This window comes from Dipodomys ordii, unplaced genomic scaffold (assembly GCF_000151885.1).
Source record: "Dipodomys ordii isolate 6190 unplaced genomic scaffold, Dord_2.0 Scaffold157, whole genome shotgun sequence".
Classification (NCBI taxonomy): Eukaryota; Metazoa; Chordata; class Mammalia; order Rodentia; family Heteromyidae; genus Dipodomys; species Dipodomys ordii.
The window spans coordinates 4,710,722-4,737,264 of NW_012267373.1; positions in this window are offsets into that span (position 1 = coordinate 4,710,722).

The window sequence follows — 26,543 nt, forward strand, 5'->3', positions numbered from 1 at the left end:
TAATTGTAACCCCTCTGTACAGTATTTTCACATTAAAAATTGATTTTTTAAGAAAAAAAGAACATAATAGATATTGAAAAACATCTGCTAGATAAGTTAATTCTATCACTACCCAAACAAGCTATACAAGAAGCAAAGAACATGGTCTTGAGAATCCAATTCAAAGCCATGAGTTTTGATATCAGAAAAAGTGCAGGGTGCACTGATGGCTTTGTCTGAGTCTTCCAGTCAGAAAATGAGATTGTGGAATTCAACGGGACAGAAAATTTGAAGTCCTTAGTTCAATTGTGCAGGACACACAAATGTTTTAGAGGCATTGCCAACAAGGATGTAAGTTTTAAATTTTAAACTAGTGTTTTTACAGGTGTTATGTTGTCTTCTGGTAGAAAAGAAAGAGGAAAAATCACCACGCAGCATATATAAATATATATATATGTATACATTTGTATACATACATATATACATGAATATATATGCATATATATGGATTGTATATATATATATGTATATATATATATATATATATATATGAACCACTGGTTTATTTTTAGTGATTTATTCTTCTCTCTTGGTTATTCTTCCTATCATTATATCTATGCTTCTCCAGTCAGTTCAATCAGCTATATATATTTTAAAAAAAGAATAAATCTAAGGCCAGATTTCTCCAGGCAGAGGAAATTCTTCCTATTCTCTTGCAAATGGCAGCCCCAAAATGTTCTTCAGTTTCTCCTGCATGCCACATAGAGTTCTACCTTGTGTCAGGTTCACAGACTGAGTCAGAGTGACATGTGGACATTTAATACATAGCAACTTGTAAAGGTAAGGAATGTAAACTATTCCACACTCATAGCTCCCGCTCATCTACCTTGAGTGCCTGGTATGTGTAGCTTCCTCTGATGTCAACTCCTAGTCCACACGTTGCCATATAAGCAGCAAGAGTATGGATAGATCACATGCCTTTCTTCATAAAGGAATAATATAGCCCATGTCTACTCCACAGATTGAACAGCTGCTTGGCTGAGTGAAGATTTTCATGATTGTTTCCATGTCCATAAACCCTTGGGTGGCAACTTTTCCTATTGTACAAGTACTACTTTAGGATATTTATTCCTTGATACTTAACAAGTTGATGCACTCAAATCCATTATAAAGCATTGAAAGGTAATTCCCTCTATCTAGTAGCCATTTTAAAACCTTAGAAATATATCCAGATTGCTTTCTCCTGTAGTAAAGCAGTTTTCACAGGCTGTGTCAGAAGATAGATTTTTTTTCAGCTTTATATCTTTGGATTTTAGAAATCTTTCCAGCACTAGGAAGAAGCCTTGTTTTATGTATTGTCTTAGCTTCCACTTTCTACAGCAGCAAGATCAAGGACAGATTTCCTTTGTATTTCCCTGTAGACATTTTATGTGTTTGTCAAGAGAAAGATAAATATTTCCCTTGCAAATCATGTTGTATTTCAGGTGCTAGCTAAAAGCAAATGTAATCATTTTTGGTGCAGATATTTTCAGTTCAATTTGGAACTGGAATCATTCCAACATCCCCAAAATACAAACGCATGCATGTGCATGCATGCACACACACACACACACACACAGACACATACACACACACACACACACACACACGCACATCTGATACTTAGTATTATAGCTAGAGGCCACACTACAGGAAAAAAAGTTATGATTAAGAATATACCTGTTCACAAAGGATCATAAAATTTACTACAGCTCAATCCCTCTATGTGCTATACAGGACTTTTTGAACATAAAGACTTTGTTCTATATTCAATAAGATTAAGCTGCATAGAGAAAAAGAAAAATGAAGAAGAATAAATTATAGATGACAACTACTACAGGAGTGGAGATGTGTCCAGAACACATGGAGAGTAAACAGAAAAAAACTTAGTTCTGAAGAATAACACAAGATTCTAGCTTGAGAAGGTCTGCAGGTAGCTGAGGCTATGTGGAAGTTAAAAAATGTTCTAGCATGTGAAACTGTCTAAAAGGAAGAAAAATAAAAGTTGGCTTTAGCAACAAATGTTAGCTCAAATTTGCTGGTACTCTGAAGGGTGTTACTGCAGAAAGGGTCAAGTGCTATGGATTGAGTTGGGAATGGACCCAGTTTCCTATGTAAATGATACCAGATCCTAAAGAGCCTTGTACACCCAAGGATTGCTCCACAGACAATAAGCAGTTTTCGAAGAGCTGGACATATGGTAATCATATAAATATACATACATATGTGCCTTAGAAATGACATGGGGGGAGGGGGAAGAGGGGGAGGGAGATGGGAAGGGATGGAAAAAAAACGAAATGAAGTCTGGCTGCAGTTGAAGAAGCTGGATTGGTGCTCTCTTAAGGGATAAGACAAGAGCTAGGTGAGTCAACCTTATCCTACTACACTTTCCAGGAACAGGACAGTACAGATATCAGCCAGTAAGGTTAAAAGGGCTTTGTTCACATATTTATCCTATAAGACAATATTTAATATTCCAGATCCCAATTCCCTGGTGTAGCTAAGAAGGATAAAACCTACCTGAAATGTTGAGAGAATTAAGGGAGACACAACATATGCAAAGTATTTGGCAGAGTGCCTAAGAAATGGTAATGATGATATATATGGCAGTTTTAGCATAATTATTGTTAAAATGTTATTGGGAAGTTCAAGTGTAGCTTACAAGATGTAACAATCATTTATTCTGTCATCCTTAGAAAAAGAGCAATGTTTGCATCATTTTCATTTGAGGTTAACATTGGCTTGAGTTTGCTCAAATCAATGAGTGACATATTATATTTCTCCAATAGTGGAAACAGTTGTAAAAACAAAACTGTGACAAGTTGGCTTGAACCAGTTTGACATTCCCAAGAGAGTGTTTATTATGTTTGCATTACTCATAATTATATGGTTATAGAAAGACTGATCTGACTTTTAACCAAATTAATGATGCTCATAAAATCTGTTAATTTGATGATGTGCTGATTTCATTATTAATGGTTTTTAATAAAATACTCTCCAATGAATAGTAGCATATACTTTATAACTTTATAATGCTTTGGAAAATATACTGCTCTTTTGATTTCAAATCAACTGGCATCCTCTAGCAACAAAATAGTTTCATGAAATTAGTGTTTAATATATTTACAAGTATTGATACATTGCTTATCAATAAGTCAAATAAACACTGACATTACTTGTATTATATATTTTTTACTTCCTGACTAAAGTGGTTTTCATATCAAAATGTTGGAAATAAGCTTAATAAGAAGGAATGGAAAGCTTTAAAGATGAAGATATTACAGAGTATGAACAGTTGGACTCAAATGTAATCTCTAACCAAGCCAACTAGTATAGTGCTAAATAATGAGCTTTCAGGGAGATTTATGCATGTGATAGTTTAACTACTGCTAAGAATATGTAAGGAAAATGCAAAACAGGAAAATCTCCATATATCTTAAAGGTAAGCCCATAAACTGGCATTTTTCACAGTGAAAGTGAAAGAAGCATTAACATTTTCTACAGAATTGTCCTCAAATGATGTTTATTATTTCTTGTGAAAGAAACTTATCTAGATTCACAAAGGCCAGCTAGTCTTTTATTATTCTTTTCCTTTTTTGAAATAAAACAAAGATGAAAAAAGACCATTCAAGGAAATTCTACCAGTATAGTTACATGTAATATCTAAATTTGAATTGAGAATTTAAAATCTCATGACATAGTTTCCTTTATAATGTAAAATATATTCTTTGCAATAAGGCAATTTAGATGTTTACGCAGACTTCAATGGTAACAAAAATAATTAATGAATCAATCAATTAGCAATTAGAAATGCCACCTGAATTGGTTACATTCAATAATTCATTACTTAAAGTTTTATAAAATTAATATGGAAATATTTTGCACTTACAATATAGAATAATTTGTGCTTGAAAGTAATGGTTTCTACCCCATCTGCCTCTTTGCATTTCCATTACACTCTTCAGAGCAATCATTTGTTTTAGCTGTCCATTTTTCTGTGATGTGTTCACTAATTGTTCACTTGTTACACTGTAACTTCAAAGATTTAGCTTACATAGACATTTTATTCATTTTCAGCTCTTCTCATTATCTTCTTCTATCTTCACAGAAAATACTTCCTTTAAAAAACTACTTGAAGATAGTAATAAATAAATAAGTAAATATCATTGAAAAAGAATGTAACCTTGTTCTTCTCTCTGTCACTCACTATCCCTGGTGCAGGCCATGAGGGAACAGCTGGCTCTGCTACACATTCCTTACCAGAAGTTACTCCTTTATCATAGGCCGATAGAACCAGCAGAAGGTGGACTGAAATCTCCAATACTCTCAGCCAAAGTAAACCTGCTGTTTAGAAAAATGAAAAAGAATAAAGTGATAGAACTCCTTCCTTTCTCTCTTTCCTTTAGCTATGGGCTTTAGGAGCCTTTATCTGACATGTATGCTGTCTGGCTGCCCTGCAGCTACCATGTGGAAGGATCATATGGAGAGACCACATGAGAGGAAGAGATGCCCGAGGAAACCCAACTGTGCAATCCAGATGTTTGAGTCTTCCCAGTCCCCAGGCATGTGGTGACTCACATCTCAGATAACTTCAGCCTCAGCCCTTGAACATCCCCAGTTGACATGAAGTAGAACAGAGAACAGTTGAGCCCTCATACAACTTCAGATTTCTGGATAAACCTCGTAGTTGTTTCTAATGTAAAATTATTTTTATATTGAAAATAAAAGACATATATACCAATAGTATTTTGATGAATTTATGATGTTTTAATATGTGAGTAAAGGGTGTAATCATTATGAATGATAGGATCATTACATCAAGCTAATTAATGTATCTAATATAGTCACTGTTTTATATTTCCTTTTTAATTCTATTTTATTATCTTTAAGTAGTTGTACAAAGGAATTACCACCGACCCTATGTACCTTCATAGAGCAGTGCTAATAAACCAGTGCACAAGGCTCACCTGGGAATCCAGGAAACATCAGAGAGAAATTCTGTTGAATATTAAAGTCCCTGCCCAGGTTACAGGTTGACCCACTGCAACAATGAGATGTACAAGATGCTATGTAGAAAAACGAACTTTAAAGTTTAGTCTGGGGGTGGGAGTATAGTTGTGGAGATGGGAGGGAAGGAATGGTAGGGGAAAAACAAAGGAGGAGACAACAATGCTTGATAAGAAATGTACTCATTACCTCGCTCATGTAACTGTAACCCCTCCTGTGTACAGTATTCTCAAAATTTTAAAAACATTAAAAAATAAAGTCTCTGCCACATCAAGCCTGATTTCAGAGTTATGGGGTCACAACGTTTCACAAGATGAAGCTTAGCAAAAAAAAAAAACTGACTTAGGCTCCAAATAAACATGTGATGAGAAGAGCCAGGGAAATCATATGCTTATGGCAGAACATAGGAAAAGTCATGGGAACTCGTGCTTACTCCAAGCTGAGCATGAGTGATGCATGGTTTCAGAGATGGAAGACGATAGCATTTAGACACTGAAGACACTGAAATGCTAGTGTGTCTATGCTTCTTTACATTCCTTTTTATTTTTTCTTGGTCTGCAGTGGATCAAACTCTAGGCTAGTGCTATACCACTAAGGCATACTCCCAGCCCAAATCTCTTCTCTAGTCCAATCATATTAGAAATACTCTGTTCAGGTCTCCAAACATTACAATAATGGAAACTTGAATATAACAAAGTCTATACAGAAGAGCCTACCAGGATGAAGAAAGAAATGGAGTTCCTACCCCAGTGAAGTCCAGGCAAAGGGACATGAGAACCCAGAAAAGAAGCTGTTCAGTGAATGATAGGATTTGCAAATATTTTTCAAGGGAAGAGTGCTAATTCTTGCTTAAGCCCCAAAAAGGTATATAAAGGGTTAGTAGTCATTGGAAAGACAGAATCTGACTCAAGACAAGAAAGAATTCTATAGCAAAGTTTTCCTAAGCTAAGCTCTGGCAGCATCTAGGGATTGTAATGTGGAATACTAGAGAAATGTTCAAGGAAAAGCTAGGGAAAAGTAGTGACATCATGATGAAAAACGAAGTGAGGAACATGCTGCCTTAGACCAACTCTATAGAATCACATCCATTAACCTATTTGCACACGGCTTTGATGGACTTCCTTGGGTTCAGTTTCCTGGTCAAGATACATTGTCATAAAGACCAAATTTTTAGGATAAAATATGATAGAGTAGAAGTAGCTTATGGATTGGAGTCTTATAAATTTGGGTTTAAACCACTCCCTAGTATTTACTGTACATAGGTTAGGAATTACTAAACCTCTCTGTGATTTAATTATTTATTTCTGAATAGATATGTACTTCACCTTCTAAGAATATATCAATCTGATATATACATGTATATATAAGCATATATATACGTAAATATGTATATGTACATATTCATGTACATACATATAAATGTACATGCATATATGTGCACATGTGTGTTCATATGCATATTCATATACACATGTGTATTCTAACTTATTAAACAAGAGTTAGTTACAATAAGTCACATGCCTAGTTTACAAGGGGGGGTGTTTGGTGGTGGGGGTTGTTGATAGGTTGATAGGTTTCTGGCAAACCTATTGCCATAGTTGGAGCGTCCATGTCAACATTTTCCTTAGAGCCAGTACCTATTGTACTTGCAGCTTATCAGGGAGATAACATAATAAATTAATCAAATCATAAAAAATTCAATTAGCCAAATAGCCAAGAACTGTCTCCTGTTTTACTTTTCTCTTTCCATCAGTTTAGCTGGGAATCTTCAAAGAGAATGTGATAACACAAATGCATCTTTATGTGCTCCTCACTCAAGGAGTATAAAAGACTAAAAAAAAATTAAAAATGAGTTCAAAATTTTTCCACATATTTTCTTTATCATCAAACTTCCTCCTTCTGGAAAGTCACTAGTTAATCTTTATCTGTCCCTTTTCTTGACTTGTGCAAAATTCCCAGAAAAGAAAACACAATCCCTTTGTTTTTCATTAAGCATCGTATGATTTATTCATCCCTGATAATGTGAAAGAAAGTGCCTAGGGAATTACACAAAGCCACACTTAATCTAATTTATACATCCATACACACTATCTTCTTCAGCTGCATTTTCATTCCAATGTGTTCTAGTTAAATGATGGGGCAGAATCACTTAGTGAACTATGATCATGGCTCCAGGCCATGTGCTTGCATTACAAGACTGTATCTTCCTATTTTCTCTTTGCAAAGTGGATACAAGGAACTGTTTTTAATTATCAGAATCAGTGACTGTTTTGAATATTCTATAGCTGACTTGCTTTGAGATGGTTTATTCTCTAGTTAGCCGCTAGAGCAAATGATAATAAGTTTAATTTCAGTCAGGGTCCATGCAGGAAAATAGAAAACATTTTAAATGGAGAGGATTTAATGTAGAAAAAAATGATGATAGAGGAACTAGTAAAATCAGAGTTTAGCAAGGCAATCCACATGTTAGCAGTTGTGTGGAACCCTCCCCTGGAGGAAAAGATGTTACTGAAGTTCAGGAACTTGAATTGCCCAATAAAAGTTGGAAGAGTCATAAACTTTTGTTAATTCTAATGGAAGTTAGAGCTATAGAGAAGATAGAGTTGCTCAATCAGTTTCCAGAGATAAGAAAAGTTATGGTACCTTCTCCTTTCTCCCATCTTCCAGTACCTGGAATATGAGGAGTAAGGATCCAATCCTTTGTGACACAGAGATCACCAAAGAAAGATAAGGAATGGACAATATGCTGCTAAATAAGGGATGATGGTAAGTATGCCCAGGAATAGCACAGATATGTTTCCTCATCAAATCCAAGAATTGGATATCTTAGCTAAAAATGTAATTGCTGAGGGATTTTATTAACAAGTGTATTTTTAATGTACTCATTATCTTGCCCATTGTAACTCCTCTGTACAGTATTCTCACAATAAAAAAAAAGAACTTTATTAAATGAGAACTAACAACTGGATTCTTGGGAGGAAAAACATAATGTTTATTTTTAGTTCAGTAAGTAATACAGTACTTGAGGTGGCCAAACCTTCTGTATTTATGAATATGTTCATCTTAAACTGAGTACATAGAATAATATACTTACCCTAATTCATAGTGACTGAAAGGTTTACACTCTTCTATTTATGGTGCTCCTGCCACAGTGGCAATCTTTGCTTTGCTGACTGATATCCTCATTCTATCTCTGCAGGTATGCTCAGGAAAGTTCACCAAGAACACTAGAATACAGCAACATCAATTAATTTCAGTTTTATGGGAAACTGTCTGTCCCATGTGCTCAACCCATGGAATCCGTATATCCAGTGACAAAGCAAATTAACTTTTAGGACTCTGCTAACCTGAAACCATGATGAAGACCAGAGAGAAATTGAAAAGAAACTTTTTAGATATTGCTACCTATTTCTGCTTAATCTCAAAGTTTCTTGATGAAAACGTGTGTATATTATTTTGTCTGTTTAATGATAAAATCTAGATATTTAGGACTATTCAAAAAATTCTTTTGGACTGTTTTTGTAGCATTCATCACAGATAACATGGGAATTATAGCTTGAATGGCATATATAACTAAGAAGAAATAAAACTGTGCTTATTTTTGTAATATTTAAAGTTTTTGTTCTTCTGGGCTGTACAAAACCATAGATGAAGAAAAGCTAATAAGCACCTTAAAAATCTAGAATACCAATTCTTTTTAAATTTTTGTTGCTTGCAAGAATTTTAGATGCATCATTAATAGTGCATAGAATCACAACTAATTCTCCCTTCAGATATTATTTTTAATTGTGATTTTATGTGAATCATTAAGCAAATAATTTCCACAGTGGCAATTTTTTATTCTGATAGAGTCATAGAGAAATCATACCATTTTACTGAAAGTCTTTTCTACTATCTCATATGCTTGCTGACAACTTCAAGTACATTTCATTCAGGAATTCCTTTCGTCAAATCAGTTCTCTGGAGCAGCAGCTACACTTTAAGGACTCTGTGTTGTCTTGTTTGGCTGATTTACTATATTAGACTGGAATGTGTTTAGGGACCAGGAACTTCTTCATTATTTACAGTTCCTCCTATTATTATATTTAAATCTATAACTAAATTATCCCCCACCCTTGATCTGAAAACATTTAGGTTTGTATTCCTTGGATCAATTTTCTGCTTGCCATCCAATTCTTCCTTCAAAAAAATACCCATTTAGGGGTAACAGCATTGATCAAAATGCATTGTATGTATTAACAGATTTGTTGGTTACTCCTTTGAACTACTTAAAGATAATAAAAATATAGTCTAAAATATCCATTTTACCTTTCAGTGCAGGAGAAAGTTGCTTTTCTATTAAATGAACCTATTGAAATATGTCAGATGGTAACCCAGATAAGGGACATCCAGTATGAAAGGAAATAAAGAATATTGTTGAACTAGAAATATAATGTGTAATATTGAAAGAATATTTTTAAAATTCAAAACTTATTTAGGGATTAAAAATGTTTTTTGATCTACATATAACTCTCCAAATTGACTATTTTTTAATTTTACAAATTAATGACTTAATATTTCCTCTTTTTATGTTTGATTCCTGGGACAGGAAAGTAAATTTCAGCATATATATGAACAAATCTTGTTACTTCAGAGTAATTGTGCATAAAATCCTGTCAACTGGTATTAGTTTAAAATTGCTAAACAAGCAATTAATGATTAGTAGTACTTTCTTGTGCTACAGATTTTAATACTAAGGTCCGATCCTTTTCTTCTTAGATGCAATTTATTTAATAGCCTCTATACAATGTGTTTTCAAGACTATAATGTTGGTAATATAATGTCTTAAAAGTCAATAGTGGCTGGGCATCCAGTGACTCACGCTTATAATCCTACTTAATTAGGAGGCTGGGATCTGAGGATTGAGGTTCAAATCCAACTCAGGCAGACAAATTTGAGAAACTAATTTTTCATTTGACCAGCAAAAAACAGAAGTAGAGGTAAGGCTCAAGTAGTACAGTGCCAGCCTTGAGTAAAAATGTTGGGTAAGAACAAGAACAAGAGATCCTCAGTTAAAGCCTCGTCCCAGAATAACAACAATAAACAAACTAAGAAGTCAATAGTGTGTTTTCTAGGAAGACGATGGGATGGGAGCTCACTCTTCTGGCTAAGAAAACTGGTACCTAGTGTTTCAGGGATGTAAAATTAGACTAGCCCATCCTCTATTTGATAAATACATAAACAACATGAAAACCACAGGTCAAATATTATTCATAAAGACATAATCAAATAATAAATCATGGATTCTGCTTTTGTGTGCATATGATTTGAGTATAAACCCTAAAGGGTCATGTACTGTAAGCTTGGTTCTAAATATGAACTATTGAGAATTGTAGAACCTTGAAGAAGTAGTACTTAATGAAAGGTGAATAGGTGATGGGGTATTGATCTTCATAAGGGATTAACACTGATGTCATGAAAGTAGAATTATCATAAAAAGGAAAACCTAAAATTTCTGGCTTCCTTTCTAATTATGTGGTCTCTTATGCACATGCTCTTTACATAGGGATGATATCTGAGGTCCAACCAGAAGCATATAAATAAAGGGATGGACTAAAGGATGGATGGATGGATGGATGGGTGGAGGAACAATAAATTTTTAGAATAAATTTAGGAATATGTCAGGATATTTTTGTTTTAAAACAAAAAAACAGGCTTCTGTGGCAAAAGTTTTAAGGAAATCTATCAATATCCTCTTGATTGTCAAATGTTTCTTTCTTTTAATGTCTTAAATATTCAACATGAACACTTAGCCAAGAATATTTTTATCCTTTCATGAAGAAAAATGCTTGGGTAACTGTGCTAAAAAATTTAGCATGCAATGTGGTATTGTTTTACTGTGAAACATAATTTCACATCACCACCTTCTAGTTAGTTTTAAATGGGAACAGTTCTTAGATGGCCTGCACATAGTTCAGAATGTTTTCACTTTAAAGTGGTATTTTCTTCATCTGAGACTGACAAAAGCCAATATTGATCAAATTTAATGAGTTGACTTAAAAAAACGAGCTACTATATAATTATATACTACTACATCAGATATTAAGGGAAATATCTTAGTAGAAAAGCATCTTCACTATCTAGAATTATGAGTTCAAGGAAAGGAGTCCGATCTGTAAATATTATAATGATGTAGGCATAAGTAGAGTTCACTAATAGCACAAAAATGGAAAACGCTGGTTGCCTACTGAATTAGATGTTCATTGTTCTAGGTCTTAATGTATATCTCCTGAGAGATAATGAGCAGGTTATGATTATTGATCAGAAAATAGTCACTCTCTCCTTATTTGGGTAGAACATGAATATATTCCTCTCCTCATTGGTATTGGACTTGACCATGTGTCTTGCTTTAACCAGTGGCATTGAACAGTCATGATGTAACTAGTATCCTCATTTGTATAAGTAGGGTTTTATGATATGACTTATATGTCTTAATGTAGCCAGAAAGAGAAACTACTCCAGAGAGCTGCTGGAGCATGAAGCATGAAGCCACAAATGGAGTTGACCTCATTCCAGTCTACAGCATGGAGCCAAGCTCTGCTCAGTGTGAGACAGAGTTACCCAATCCAATTCTTACATAAGAGGAAAAAATGTTTGTTGCTTTAAACCACCATTCTGGATTCTCAGAAAGTTTTTTATGCCTGATTGGGCCATAAAATCAAGTAGTACACAAGAACCATTTGCTTGGTAGGTACAACACTAACTGCCCTGTGGAAGAACACGAATAACAATTTGCTGTGATTAGGCTGAAGGAAGACACAGTTATTATATTGAAACTAAACAGCTGGATGACATCTCATAAAGGATCAGATCTCATCAAAGGATCTTTTTTATAAGAAAGAATATCACAATCATATGTTGCTGAGTTAGTCCAGTGATTTTATCTCAGTGGACAGCTACCAGAAAATGCTTTGATTCAACAAATATTCAGTACTAGCTATGTACCAGATGTTTGAGTTATATTAGTAAATGAAATGAAAAATAAACTCTCTGTTATGCCTCTTAGTGTGGAGAATAGATAATCAAAATAAGGAGAAGAAGTGATTTATTGGGGGAACATGCACCGAGGCCATGGAAAATCTAAGATAAAGCAAAGTAGGAAAAAGATAATTGTAATTGTTCAAAAGTTAGTTGGGGAAGATTTCACCAGGAAGGCAATATCATCATGGAATCTGTAGCAATGGAGGACTTGTCAAGATCGGCACCCATCAAATATTTCTAGACATCTATCCAAAACTTCTGTGTAAACGATTCCATAGTCAAAAGCCTTATGCTTCTCACAAGCAAATATGTCTTCGTCAGCATGTACATGGAGGATTGTGTGATGAAGTGGGTCATGAAGAGGCAGTAGCTGCTGCCGCAAGACACCTGGCATCCCAGGATGGAGCGTATTTTCGGCACTGTAATCGGAGTCTTCACTTAGGAAAAACTGGTTTACACTCATCACAGTGCACAGCACAGCACTGGCAATCAAGCCCACTTGGCATTCGGAAAAGTATTTTTATGCTAGAGAATTCAAACTCTGCCAGACCTTTCTCCAGGAAACAGTTGAACAGGCTCTGATGAATTCAAGTTACATTTATGTCAAGAAAAATGGCAAAAAGTTATTTGAACATTGCTGGAAAAGCCCCAAGTCCTTTCTTTGCCTTACAGTGAGCACTACACGGATTACAAGCATGTCAGTGTTTCATTTCTTTAAATGGAATTACAATGATGAGCAGGGAGATACTGGAAGGTAAAAGGTTACACAATTGTGTTGCTCAGTTTTTTCTTCAAAGAAATTTAAAGGTAAGGGGAAACGAAGGAGGAGGCAACAATGAGAAATGTACTCATTACCTTGCTTATGTAATTGTAACCCCTCTGTATGGTATTTTTACAATAAAAAAACTTATTAATAAAAGCAAAGAAATTTAAAGTACAGAAATAATGTGAGAAGACTGCTTAGTATAGCCATGGTGAACTTCATGTGCTGCTTTATCAAGTCCTGCTGGCTTCTCCAACCTTGGCCTAGGACACAAGTGCTAGCACCTCAGAGACTACCCAGGTCTCTTCTTCATATGCATTCTTGTGTACCTGCCATCTGTTCTCCTGAAACAACCTGAATGATCTTGGGAAAAAATGCAAACTCGAGTGTATGTAGCTCTCCTGTTCAAAGCTCTTCATTGGCTTCACACTATTGTCTTACAGATTTCCTGGCTCATCTTCTATGTCTAATAAAAAAATAAGTTGTTTTCTTAATTTAACTGTGGTACATTCTAATTCCATGTTTTGAAGATGACTTATGATAAAGGCCAAGTAAAAGTCATTTCTGAAAATTCTTCTCAGCATAGCACTCTGTTTTTATTATTTCATAGAACAATATTAAGATACATTAAATTTATAGTACAATTTTTATTATATGTCCACCTCATTCCCTCCACTCTTACCATTGGCAAAGCTTGTAAGTCACTTTTATTAACCATATTCTATATCTCACAACACTTGTTGAATAAACATATTCATTAATGAATTCATGAATCAATTAATGAAACAATCGATCAATTAAAATGTCACTCATGCAATATTATACCTCTAACATAAAAATGAATATAATGAAGAGTTCATTAAATATAGTATAACATATAGTATATAGAGTATGTTCATTAAATATAGTATAGTATATATAGTGTATAGAGTGTATGTAGTATGTATAGTTAGTATGCATAGTGTATATAGAGTATATATATAGATTCACACACATATATATAATGTCTTCCACAGAATGAAAAGATTCTCATATATTACTCAAATGGAAATAATTCAAGAAAGAAAGAAAGAGAAAGAAAGAAAGAAAGAAAGAAAGAAAGAAAGAAAGAAAGAAAGAAAGAAAGAAAGAAAGAAAGAAAGACAAAGAAAGAAAGAAAAGAAAGCAAGCAGAAGAAAGGAAGGGAGAAAGAGGGAGAGATAAGAGGGAGGAAGGAGGGAAGGAGGGAAGGAAGGAAGGAAGGAAGGAAGGAGAGATGAGGAAGAAAAAGAGAAGAAAGTAAAAAAAAGAAAATGAAAGTGAAATTTATGGAACCCATGTCCATAACACTGGAAGACAGTGAAGAGTGGGGAAAAGTTAAACTCATAAGACATGGACTAACATAACATTTTAATATAAAAACAAATGGTTTTTTCTCTTTACTTTTAAGGGCTTCTTCCCTTTCCCTTTTAAAATCTTTGACCATGTGTGCTGAGGTTTGAATAGTAGACATCCTATCAAAGGCTTGCTTGAAGGTTTGGTTCCCAGCTGGTGGCACAATTGACAGAAGACTGGATCACGAGGTCTGATTCCATGGATTAGTCCATTGATGAATTTCTAATTTAATGGTATTATTGGAAGGTGACAGAAACCGGAAGTTGAGGCTTATGTAAAAATTAGATCACTGAGAGTGTGTCCTTGGAGGGAACATTGCGTCCCTGGCTCCTCCCTCTCCCTGTCTATGCTCCCCTTCTGCATTGAGGTAAGTCACTTTTTAAGGAAAATCCCATAGTTCAGAAAGACAAAATACAGTGCCATTTTATATGTGGAATTCTCCCTGGTCACAAGGAGAAACAAGTCTTGGCAGTTTTCCACTTCCTTTACCTTAGAGATCACCCATGCACTGGCAGCACAGTCCTTTAGTTTTATGGTTCATCTCCTCCTACCCCTGCCTCTAGCGCATGCTCAGTTCAGCTGCTTGGGCCTGCTGGGAAGTTCCAGTTTTCAAGGCAGCTCTCCTTTGAGTCCTTGCGTTTCTAAGCTCTGTAACCAAGTATCCTATGCATGATAATTCCTTTTGATTTTTTTTATTATTTAAAAAAGATGATGGGAATTTTTCTGATTTTTCCACAAATTTGGCTGATACTGAATGCCAATTCTCAAAAGCTCATTTCTCTCATAAAGAAGCAACAATCAATTCTTCCTACCAACAAAATATGGGGAAAAATTACATGTAGGGTAAGCCAATTTTCATCAATTTTCAGGCATTTGCTAAAACACAATACATGTTGACCCAATTGAGAGTTCCCATAGATTTCAATGCCTCTGAAGAGTTCAGCTGAAACTTTGGTTTAGAGTCATTTTAGAGATAATGAACAGTGGTTCTGGGTTTTATTTTCCAGTCAACTTAATTCATTCGTGCAATGGTAGTTTCACTTGATTTAGAAATTAGCATAATAAGAATGCTATGTATTCTTATTGTTTTGATAATCCCATGGTGTTGTTTCCTTTAAATATGTTGTGTTGGTAATACCATTTTGAGGAAAAGCCTGAGGCTGATTTTTACCATTTTCAATCTCTCTCCATATATGTTTGTGTCTGTATACATATATACATATACAAATATATGAATACATTATGCCATATAGATATATTTACATATGGATATATGGATATATATTTTCCTGAAAGGGAAAAAAACAGATATTGTTTAGTTTTCTTGGAGAAATATTCTTCTAAATTCTGTAGGTTTTTTTATGCTCTTAATTTCTGATGCTACATTTCAATGCTAATCTGCATTTTTAATTGATTCAACATAATAGAACTAAAGTCTGCTTGAATCAGCAACTCCTGCATGCCAAGTCAATATTTAATTGATTTCATTCTTCTTAACTAGAGAACAATTTTTTTCTCTTTTTTTTCTTTTCTTTCTATCTCCTTCCTCCTTCCCTTTCTTTCCTTCCTTCCCTTTTTGCTTTCCTTCTTTTTAGTTTGAGATAGAGTCTTTGTATTTAACCCATACCAGCTTGGAACTGAAGGCCTTTCTGCCACAACCTATGGAGTTCTGGGACTTCAGGATGAGCCACTGAAACTTTTTAAGAATAATTGATATTAATATTACCCATGTAGCTAGCCAAGTGCTTGTAAATAAAGGAAAGAGAGACATAACCATGTGCTTTGACATTTGATGAATTGATGTATGCTTAGTTACTCTCTGTATTTGTTGCAAATTTCAGGCCACTCTGGCCTTTATTTCCTTTTTTTTTCTTTTGATCCATAGTGGGGCTTGAACTCTGGGCCTGGGCACTGTCCCAGAGCTCTTGAACTCAAAGCAAGCCCTCTACTGCTTGAGCCACAGCGCCACTTCTGGTTTTCTGGGGGTTAATTGGAGATAAGAATCTCACGGACTTTCCTGCCCAGGATGGCTTTGAACCACAATCCTCAGATCTCAGCCTCCTGAGTAGGTAGGATTACAGGAGTGAGCCACCAGTACCTGACTCTGGTCTTGCTTAACTGTGGCTTTCTTAACTCTGGCTCTTTCTTAACTGTGAAGATGTTCCCCAAGGATCCTGTTTCCAGTTACTACGAAGAAAGGTGCTTTGCTTGTTTGTTTGTTTGATATAGCTGCTACTGATTCTAGTAAAATCAAATGCAACAAATCATATCTAATCTTCGATTCCTACCTTCCTCTCTCTCCCTCCTCTCTCTGTCTTTTCCTCGCTCCTCACTCCCTTCCTTACTCTTTTCTTCCCTCCAGTTACTCATGCCTAAATTTTCCAGAACAAGTAGCTATTTTCAACATTCGAAGTATACTGGGCCCCACAAGACAGCCAAGCTCCAAACATAAGAATAGGTGAACTATAAATGCACACTTTCCTCTGCTCCCTGGTGGAAGTTTCTGAAAAACACCAGCTATAGGGCAACAGCTCTAAATGGAGCTTCCCCATATTGCACCATCCTCCCTCCTCACATTAAGCAATATTACTGGCAGCACTAAGGATTTCTTCTCATATTATCCCTTCAAGGCAAGTAAGTATGTTTCCACTCTAGGGGATCCTTCCCCGGATTGCATTAAAACTGGAAAATGCTTCTAAGATTCTTGTGTAAATTATATTGTTCCCCAATTTCAACAGTGGTGATAATTTCCTGGGGAGTGGGGGAATCATTAAGGTCTTGATTTGATTTTTGCTTATGTGGATAAGGTATGGGAAGATCATTTACATTTTTTCCAAATTCCCAAAATGTAATTCAGATTTTAAATTTGTGTATTCAATTGGTATTTCTAGAAAATGCTTAAGATGAGATGTGTGAATTTAAATGCCACTGAAGTTCTTCATATCAAATAGCTTTAACCAAGTTTCCAAGTTAGGAAACCTAAGTTTTCCAACATTTAAGACAGAGATAGTAGTATCTGGAAAATTGGGTGGAAATAGTTTTGCAGATAGAGAGCTTCCAGAGCATGGATAGATATATAATAGACACAAGATAAATAAATAAATGCATATATTTAGAGCTATTCAGATGTTTAAATTAGTCATAACTTCGAGGTTCCGCTTTAAGCCAGCTGACTGGCTGCTTGATGCATGTTTTCAATAGCCATAGTAAATGGTATTGCACAAGTAAAGTGGGAGCCCTTCTCTAAAGTCTTCTAAAGAGACCAAGCAAGGAAGGTTATAGATTATATCTGTACAAATTAATCATATGGCATGCTCAGCCACTTCTCAGGCTTTCCCTTGCCTCTGGTATTCTCTACAAGTCTGTGGGAAATTCTGAAGGAAGAAGTTCTGTGGTAATCTCCATAATGGTTCTCTCATTTTTGCATTGTAAAAAACCATTCTGTAGCCTCAGCAATTCAAACAAGCAAGGAAAATGACTGGCTGGACTGCAGAAACAAATCACCTTATGAAGAAAAGAATTCCTGAAACAAAGACCTTTAATCTTGTAACTTGGGATATATTTCCAGTGGATGTGATCAGGTATCATATAAATATAATAAAATAAATGAATATTTTAACAAAACGTTTTTCTTTTGATACTATTTTGGTGCAAATAGGAAAGCCTGGCTCTTGCTTAGGATCCTGTCAAGACAATTCTACTCAGCCTTTGTAGTAAACTTTTGAACAGTTTCTCTCCAGCAACATACAAGAAATGGCTAAGCCAGCAACTCCAAGCAGTTCATCTGATAACATATATTCTTTTCTCAAACAAAGGCTTTGCTTTTATGGAGCTCTACCATCTTTGACAAAGGTCTATCAAAAGTAATAGTTACTTTTACATAAAGCAGCAAGACTGAATGAGCCCATTCATAAAGTTCCTGTTGTCTCTATACAGTGAAAGGTTATTTCTCTATTCCCTTTGCTGATTAACAGTTTGGTTCCACAGTGAACTTGCCTGAGAAGTGGCAGTATCCCAGGAGCTGACTGAGCTGCTCTGGCCTGGGACAGGAAGTCATCCTTGTTAAAGTCTAGAAGGAACTGAAAGGAGACAAGGAGCGTGCTTTGGCTGGTGTCATGCTAGGAATGTTCATTAAAGGAAAAAAAAAAACTTATTTAGCACTTTCCACTTCTGACCACATATATTTACAGACCTTAATTCAAACCCTAGCATGAGATGAGGCAATGATGTTTTGTGATCTTTATAGCTTCTAACATGATTTTCCTGGTCAGGGAACATCGGGGCATGAAAACAAGGAAAAATATGTAACTTTAACAGCTTGTAGGGATAAATAGATGCTTTCTACTTTTATTTTTTATTAGCTTTATAAACACATCTCCATAATATATGCTAATAAGTGTGAGCTATACTTTGTGCCTCAGAGATGGAGATAAACTAGCATGGTGTCCCAAGAAAAAGAGATATTCTTAGTCAAATCTCAATGCTATTTCTTTCTAGTGTGACAATATACAAGTTATTCAGTTCCTCTGACTTCAATTTCCTTGACTCCAAAAAGGGGTAAAATTATAGTAATGCATTAGACTATTGTGAGGTTGAGATTAGCTAATGAGTATACAGTGCTTAGTTTCCCAGATAACACTAAATGTCATCTGGTTTTATTATTAAATGAAATTGCTATTAAGTTAAAATACTCCAAAACTGGCTATAGGATATATATATATATATATATATATATATATATATTATATCTATCTTCATAACACAGAGTCTAAATGTGTAAACTCATAGTAACTTACTTATGAGAAGAAATAAGTATCTTAGACATCTGGGATACAAGGCCCACAAACACTAGTGTCTTTGAGCTGAAATTCCTAAGTAAGTGTCACCTTATTGCTTCTTTATTTTCCAGGTTCACAGAAAAAATTGTGCTTTTTGGAAAGTTAGTAGAAAATCCCATATTATTCTTGGAGTGACAGCCACATACAATGCAATTTAAATAATTTGCCAATTACTGATTTTTTTTCAGGTAAAATAATGACATAGATACTTTAGAACTTTAGGTAAATAATAACTAATTTGCCAAATATTCTTCATATACTCATACTGAAAATGAAATACTAGATGTTTTATATATATTTTAAGAAAGTAGGCAGACACCAGTGACTCACACTTGTAATCCTAGCTACCGAGGAGGTTGAAATTTGAAGATCATAGTTCAAAGCTACCCTGGTCAGGAAAGTCCATGAAACTCTTATTTCCAATTAACCATCAGAAAACTAGAAGTAGAGCTTTGGCTCCAAGTGGTAGAGAGCTAGCCTTAGCTAAAGAGCTTAGGGACAGTTCCCAGGCTCTAAAGTCAATCCCTATGAACAACACAAAGAAAGCAAGAAGGAAGGAAGGAAAGAAGGAAGGAGAAAGAGAGAGGAAGGGAAAGAGAGAGGGAGAGAGGGAGGGAGGGAGGGAGGGCAAAGGGAAGGAGGGAGACAGAAAAAGAAAGAAAGAAAGAAAGAAAGAGAGAAAGGAAGGAAGGATGGAAGGAAGGAAGGAGGGAAGGAAGGAAGGAAGGAAGGAAATAAAGGAAAGAAAAAAAGAAAGAAGGAAGGAAAGAAAGACTACCCCCAAAATATTCAGAAATGAACTGTCAGCTCAATTTGTGTGAGGATGAAGCACAGGATGTATATTCAGCTTTCTGGCCAAGAGTAACTTAAAGTACTATCCTGTCATAAAAATTCAAAATGTGAACTAAATTAATGTAAATACGTTCCACTTTCTTTCCTTTTTGTGCCTGTCCCAGGGTTAGAACTCAGGGCCTGGGTGCTATTCCTAATCTTTTTTGCTCAAAGCTAGAACTCTATCTTTTGAGCCACGGTTCCACTTGTGACATTTGTGGTGGTTAATTGAGATAAAAGTCTCACAGACTTTTTTTTTTGGTCCTGGCTGGCTTCAAATCTTGATTTTCAGATCTAATGACCTTAAGTACTTAGAATTACAAGTGTGAGCTATTAGGCTCCAATTTTAATAAACATTTATAATGTTAAAATATTTTCTTATCTTTTAGGAGATAGAACATATTCAATGACCCATACTGTCTGAACCAGGTGTTGCATTTAAGAGAAAAACAGTTTGAATGAATGCTCTTACATGTTGATCTGCTAAAGAATTATATCATTAAGAGGTGTGACACAATGTTTGCTTTAAAGATTATATTCAGGTATATTATTTGCATTACTTACCTGATATAGTCACCAATAAATTAGCATTTTCTAGTTTTTGTAATTTGTGGGTGTGGTGGGGGAAGACACGGGAGCTTGAACTCAGGGTCTTGTACTTTCTCTTGGCTTTGTTTGTGCAAGGCTGGCACTCTTTCACTTGAGCCACACTTCCACCTTCATCCTTTGCTTAGTTAGAGATAAAAAGTCTCAGGGGTTTATGCCTCAGCTTGCTTCACATATCAGTCTTCAGATCTCAGCCTTCTGAGTAGCTATGATTACAGTTGTGAGCCACCAGCACTAGGCTACAATTGTTAATACATTCTAGATACACCACCATCATCTTAAAAGGTGTCTCTATAATCTCCTTTTCATTGAAGGGACCTGATTTCTTATCTTTCTATTTCCACCATAATCTCTTCTTAGCAACCCAGTCCTCTGCTCATTCATGTACTGTCCTACTCTTCCTTCTTTCCCTCCTCTGAATAATTACTCTCCTTCATTTCCTAAGCCACCATTTCCACTTTGTAACCTCAACTGTATCACCATCACCCCAATTACTCCTTCCATTGCTTGCTTACTTCTTTTTGCAAGGTGGCATTTCAACTTAGTTCCATATCTTTATTCAGCAGATGGACTTCTTTGGACTTTTCTATGTTGTTATCACAAAAACCCTTTGACTTTGTAATCTCACCTTAAAAGACATGCAAAATATAGATGACAAAATTCTATACTTACCTTGGCATGAGTTAATATGCTAGAAGATGAGTTTTTACTGAATAATAAAATATGAAAATTTATTCTAATTACTTCAAAATTTCCCAACAACATAAAACAGCTAGTAGTCATAGATAAGTCTAACAAGCTTGTCAATTTCTTACTCGAGAGACACTGGCCCTCAAAATTTGTGTATGTTTGTTATTTGACTGGGACAAAATTGGTCAAATCAGATGTGCTTTATCTTAATTTAAATGACTCAAGAGGGTATATTCAACCCACCCATAGGAAAATCATGGGAAAATACTTGGCCTGCTTGTGAGGAACCATTTTCTGACAATTCAGATGGAAAAAAATAAAGGGAGTAATTATGACATGTAGTCAAATCAAAATTCAGTTACCACTTGAAGCAATGACATAGAATAGAATTCAATATAAGTAGGCCAAAGACTTGATTTAAATACTTCCCATAACTCATTCTAATTTTAAATTTTTGAGATTCTTCTAAATTCAACTCATAAAATGTGACATGATATAGAAGAAAATCCAATAATCAGGAGAAAGATTTTTAAAAAATGATAGAAGAGAAGGCCCTACTTTAAAATCTTTTTGAAGATCTACTTGTCTATTTAAAAGTGCTTCTAAAAATTTGATGGCGATTCCATAATATTAAGTCATGTGAATACATAACTTTTGGGAACACAATAAGACTTGGATAATAAATGTGCCATAGGAACAAACTACTAAATTTCAACATCAGTGTGTATGGATGGGAAAAGTTGTTATCAGATACTGGCACAAATTTGGAGCAATCTGCATGCAGCCATTGCTAATTACATTTCATATTACATTTTCAGTGTAACACGAATTACACGTGCAAATTTAATATTCTTGATTTGAGATTCACAATCTGATCATTCCCTTACATCAATTTATTTTAAGAACGATTATGTTTATGGAAGCATGTACAAATGTTGGACTTAAATTGTTATTATCTATGGATATAAACTGTCTAATTTCAAGGAAAGATTTTTTCTTTATTTATGTTAAAAGAATAATTATTAACAGTTGGGCTCTGGGAACATCCCCAGTTTTTGTTCTTGTGGGGTTTTCTTTAGTCATTGCCTATGTGACCTTTGAAGTAAACATTAATTTTTAAGTCAGAAGGGATGAAAAGGGAATTTGATGATTTTTTAAATTGGGAACTAGAAGAAAGTGATTTAAAAGAGAGCTCATAAGTTAGTGGGTATTGTCTTTAGTTAGAAAGACAAAGAGACATTGTCCTTTTGCATTTGTGTCAAGAAAATACCCCAACCCAAGTGTACTATTGGAGAATATTAAAAGTAAATTCAATAATTATGACAGCAGTCATAGTGTCACTGTTTCTACAAATAGTAAACAATCACTCTGCCAGAACAAGAAAGGGTAACACCAGATAAGTGATGTGAAGAACACTGACCTGTCAATCATCGTAACTACTAATGACTTATGTGTCATTCCTTCTTCATGCATGTCAAAATCACACACACATACACAATTTATTGAAGTTGCATCATACATTATATTGGGTCTAATTTAACTTGTCTTCTCATGACACAAAATAACATAAATAAAATGGTATTAATGATCAAAATATTTGTTAAGCATTCATTTTTCTTTCACTCAGTTAATCTATGTCCTGTCTATTAAATTCTTAGCCAGAACTGTAAATGAGTCTGGCATACACCTGGTTTGAACATCTTTGGCCTGTATAAAACAACACTTCTTGTACTGGCTAATCTCATTTGGCAGAAGACAGAAAGATAAAAAGACAAGAGAGTCAGCCCAAATGTCGTCACACTTCCTCCTGTCTGAACCACCATAAACCCACATCTGGTCTTCTTGACATTTTCCATACCTTGCCCAGAAGCCTTCTATTTTCCTTTCTTCCTGCATCTCTATCTGGCAGTTAAACTGTCCAGGTTACTCACTTCAGTCCTTAGTGGAAAGTAGCTCTACACAGAATCTCATCCAGCACAGTGATCCCTACTGCCATTTTCACAGAACTCTCTTATTTCCCATCTTTCTCCTGATTTTCCTATTCATATAATTCAGTTTAATGAACACATCTCAAGTAAAATAACAGGTTAACTCAAACCCAACTTATTTAGAACTACATGGGAGATGGTGGTTTCCCAACTCCACCAGTGTCCTGCCAACTTTACCAGAAGGTCACAAGTGACCACACTCTGGTTTACTCTCACAAGTACCTTTCTGGTAGTGATTCTAGAAGTGGAGCACATATATATTCATGTATTTTTTTATTTACTAAGATTTTTAAATAGATGTATTTTATCACAAATCTACTTATGTTCCTTTCCCCAAATACTTCATGGCTTTCTATCTATACACATTTGTGGACACTAGCCCTTCATTTCAAAGCATTTGTCTCTCATTAGCAATGTTATTTCCAATTAGGGTGGCCACTCATGAGTCATTTTAATCAAATCAAGGAAATATTCTTCCAATTTATTTTACAGCCTTCATAGTAATTTGCAATATTGTCTTTAATTAGATTAAATATAAATATGTCTTACATAATTATTAAGTAGGAAGTCTATTTCATATCTTTCTGAAAGCTTTTCTCACCCTTTAGCAGTCTCTGAAACACGTAAAACTTTAAGTAGCTCCCCCAATAGTTCAGCAATCCATTCTCGGTAGCTATATCCTGTTCACGAAGTAATTTGTTTTCCTGGTTGTTCTGTGACTTTTTTAGTGTAGAAAATATTGCCAACATGCTTTATAGAGTTTGGAAATAATGAAAAACAAAAAGAAACCAAAATTGCTTATCCTACTAACCATCAACATATACTTTCAGGATATTGTACATTTCCTTCTAAACATTATGTTTTTACATATTTTGTAGAATTGGACACAACATCCATGTTTTTAATATATACTTTTGCTTGTATGGCATACTTATTTATTTCTAGGTATTTATTTCTTTCTACGATTTTTAAAGAAACCAACATAGCACCACCCTCTTTACTTATAAATGTAGATATTATATTATATTATATTTATATTTCTTAGGTCTTAGGCAGTAAACAACTACAATATCTTAAGCTACTCTGCTATACGTGCATATAAATACTTCAAGGGGAAAATTAAGACTTAAGAAAAACTCTTACAATGTTATATTTATATAATTTAAGCAGAGATGCTAAAAGATAAAGGAAAACTGTACTCATGTTTCTAAAAATTAAAAAGTATTAACAGGAGAACTATAATTGCAGAACAGATATGTACTTTTAGAAATGATTAATTTAAAATAGTATAGCTACCACTGTATTAAATATAGAATTTTAAGAGATGACTGTCCTTAAGAAGCTTACATTTGAATTAGAGAAGCACTTTGTGCTTAAGAAGAAATTGAGGGCTGGGAAGGTGGCTCAGTGGTAGAGCGCTTGCCTTGCCTGCATGAGGCCCTGGGTTTGATTCTTCAGCACCACATAAGCAAAAAGAAAAAAAGCCGGAAGTGGCGCTGTGGCTCAAGTGGTAGAGTGTTAGCCTTGAGCTGAAGAGCTGAGGGACAGCGCCCAGGCCCAGAGTTCAGGCCCCATGACCGGACCCCTCCCCTCAAAAAGAAGAAATTAAAATTATGGCCACTTGTATTAAGAGCTAAGAAGGAAATATGAGGAACATTTTGTCATGAAAGGGCAAAGGTACACATTTTAGAAAGGAAGAGCATAGAAAGGATCAGGTGCAAGAAGAATTGAGGCACCATTCTGGAAAACAAGGCTGTGGAAAGACATGTGCACTGCCCATTAGCAAAGGAGAACAAGCTAGACAGGTTAACCAAAGTTACCGGCAAAGGGAAGAGTAGATGGGAAACTGGAGAGATAAGTAGGACATAGGTGGCCTTAGATGACAGATTTTCTTGTATCTATTCTGCACAAGTCTGACATCTTACATATTATAGAATTCGATTTACAGTATATCTAGGAATAAAATTGCTTAAACTTGACAATTTCTCCAATCGTTTTTATGTGTGTACGTATATACATTGAAAGCAGTCCAAATCCACGAAATGACTGTAAATCAATTACACTTTTATTCAGTCATTTATGTAACTCTCTTTAAAAATACAGATTTTTCTTTGACTTTGGGTAAAAATGAGCATATTGAAAGCAGTGATAAACACAGAGGTGCTGACTGTATCTGAATTGTTCAGTGAAAATGAGGATGTAAAATTGAAATGTATCAGATGACATTCACACCTAGTATCCATGGCTGTTCATCTATATTTTATCTTCTTTAAAAATAATTGCAATAGGGATCCACAGCTATTGAAAATACATCTGGATAGCACCTCAATAAACTACTTTCCAGTCACTTTGTACCACTAAAGATCTCATATTAAATTACATAAAAGATTCTAAACCACACGTATTATTCACAGTCAATGTTTAATCTGTGGGCCATTTTTTGTGTATTTTTTACTACTCTTGACATACCCTTTCTGCCTTTTGCCCCATAGATTTAAGCTGAATTATGACATGTCTAAAGCTTGGTAAACCTGGCCAACATATTCTTAACAATAGTGTTGCTGTAAGACACCTGCAGTTCATGTAATATAATCTCTACCTCCTTCCATTTTAATCTGTGTCCAGGATGCATTTCCAACCATCTACTTTCTTTGCCATCAATCTCCCATGCATCCAGCACAACTAGATTTATGCCTCATGTTCACTTTCAGCTTCTCATCTGAGGGTGGTCAGAGGTGTTCAGGAGGCAAAGGTAGGAGTTGAGAAAGGGTTAAGCATCCTGCCCTCACAACCATGAGATCTAAATCTGCCTGCCATTTTACAGAGTCAGCCAGAAGGGTGATGAGCTTGCAACCAGCAGATTTACAGAGCTAGAATCCCAGTAACTCAGCATTACTGTATTGCATACCCCAAAGGAACAGCAAAGGGCACATGAGCAGGAACTAATAGCTGATGTCTTATGGACCATGGCAGTGATTTTCTAATAGTTGGTCACATGGATTTGGACTACTCTTCAGGACACACATTACAACAGATCCACAGAATTACAGTTACTGTATTATTTCAAGCTGAAATTATTTGAACTAGCTCTTCTTGGTGTATGTTCTATTTTACATTTCCTCTTACAGCTTCTAGACTAAGTCACGATGCAGACAAGTAGGTATATACACAAATACGTACACACAAAGAAAAGAGAATTATGAGCACTTTCAAATTCTGTTTATATATTTGTCGGTGCATTTGTCAAACACTAATAGTTTTTCAATCCAAGGGCCAAAAAATATTGGTACTGAACTCAAACTACATCAATTATCTTTTTCTATCAGCACCTGCTTTCTACTGATATATCTGAGAACATAATAGTTACCAAGTAACTGGAATGAAGGCAGGAGGATTCATTAAAGGCCC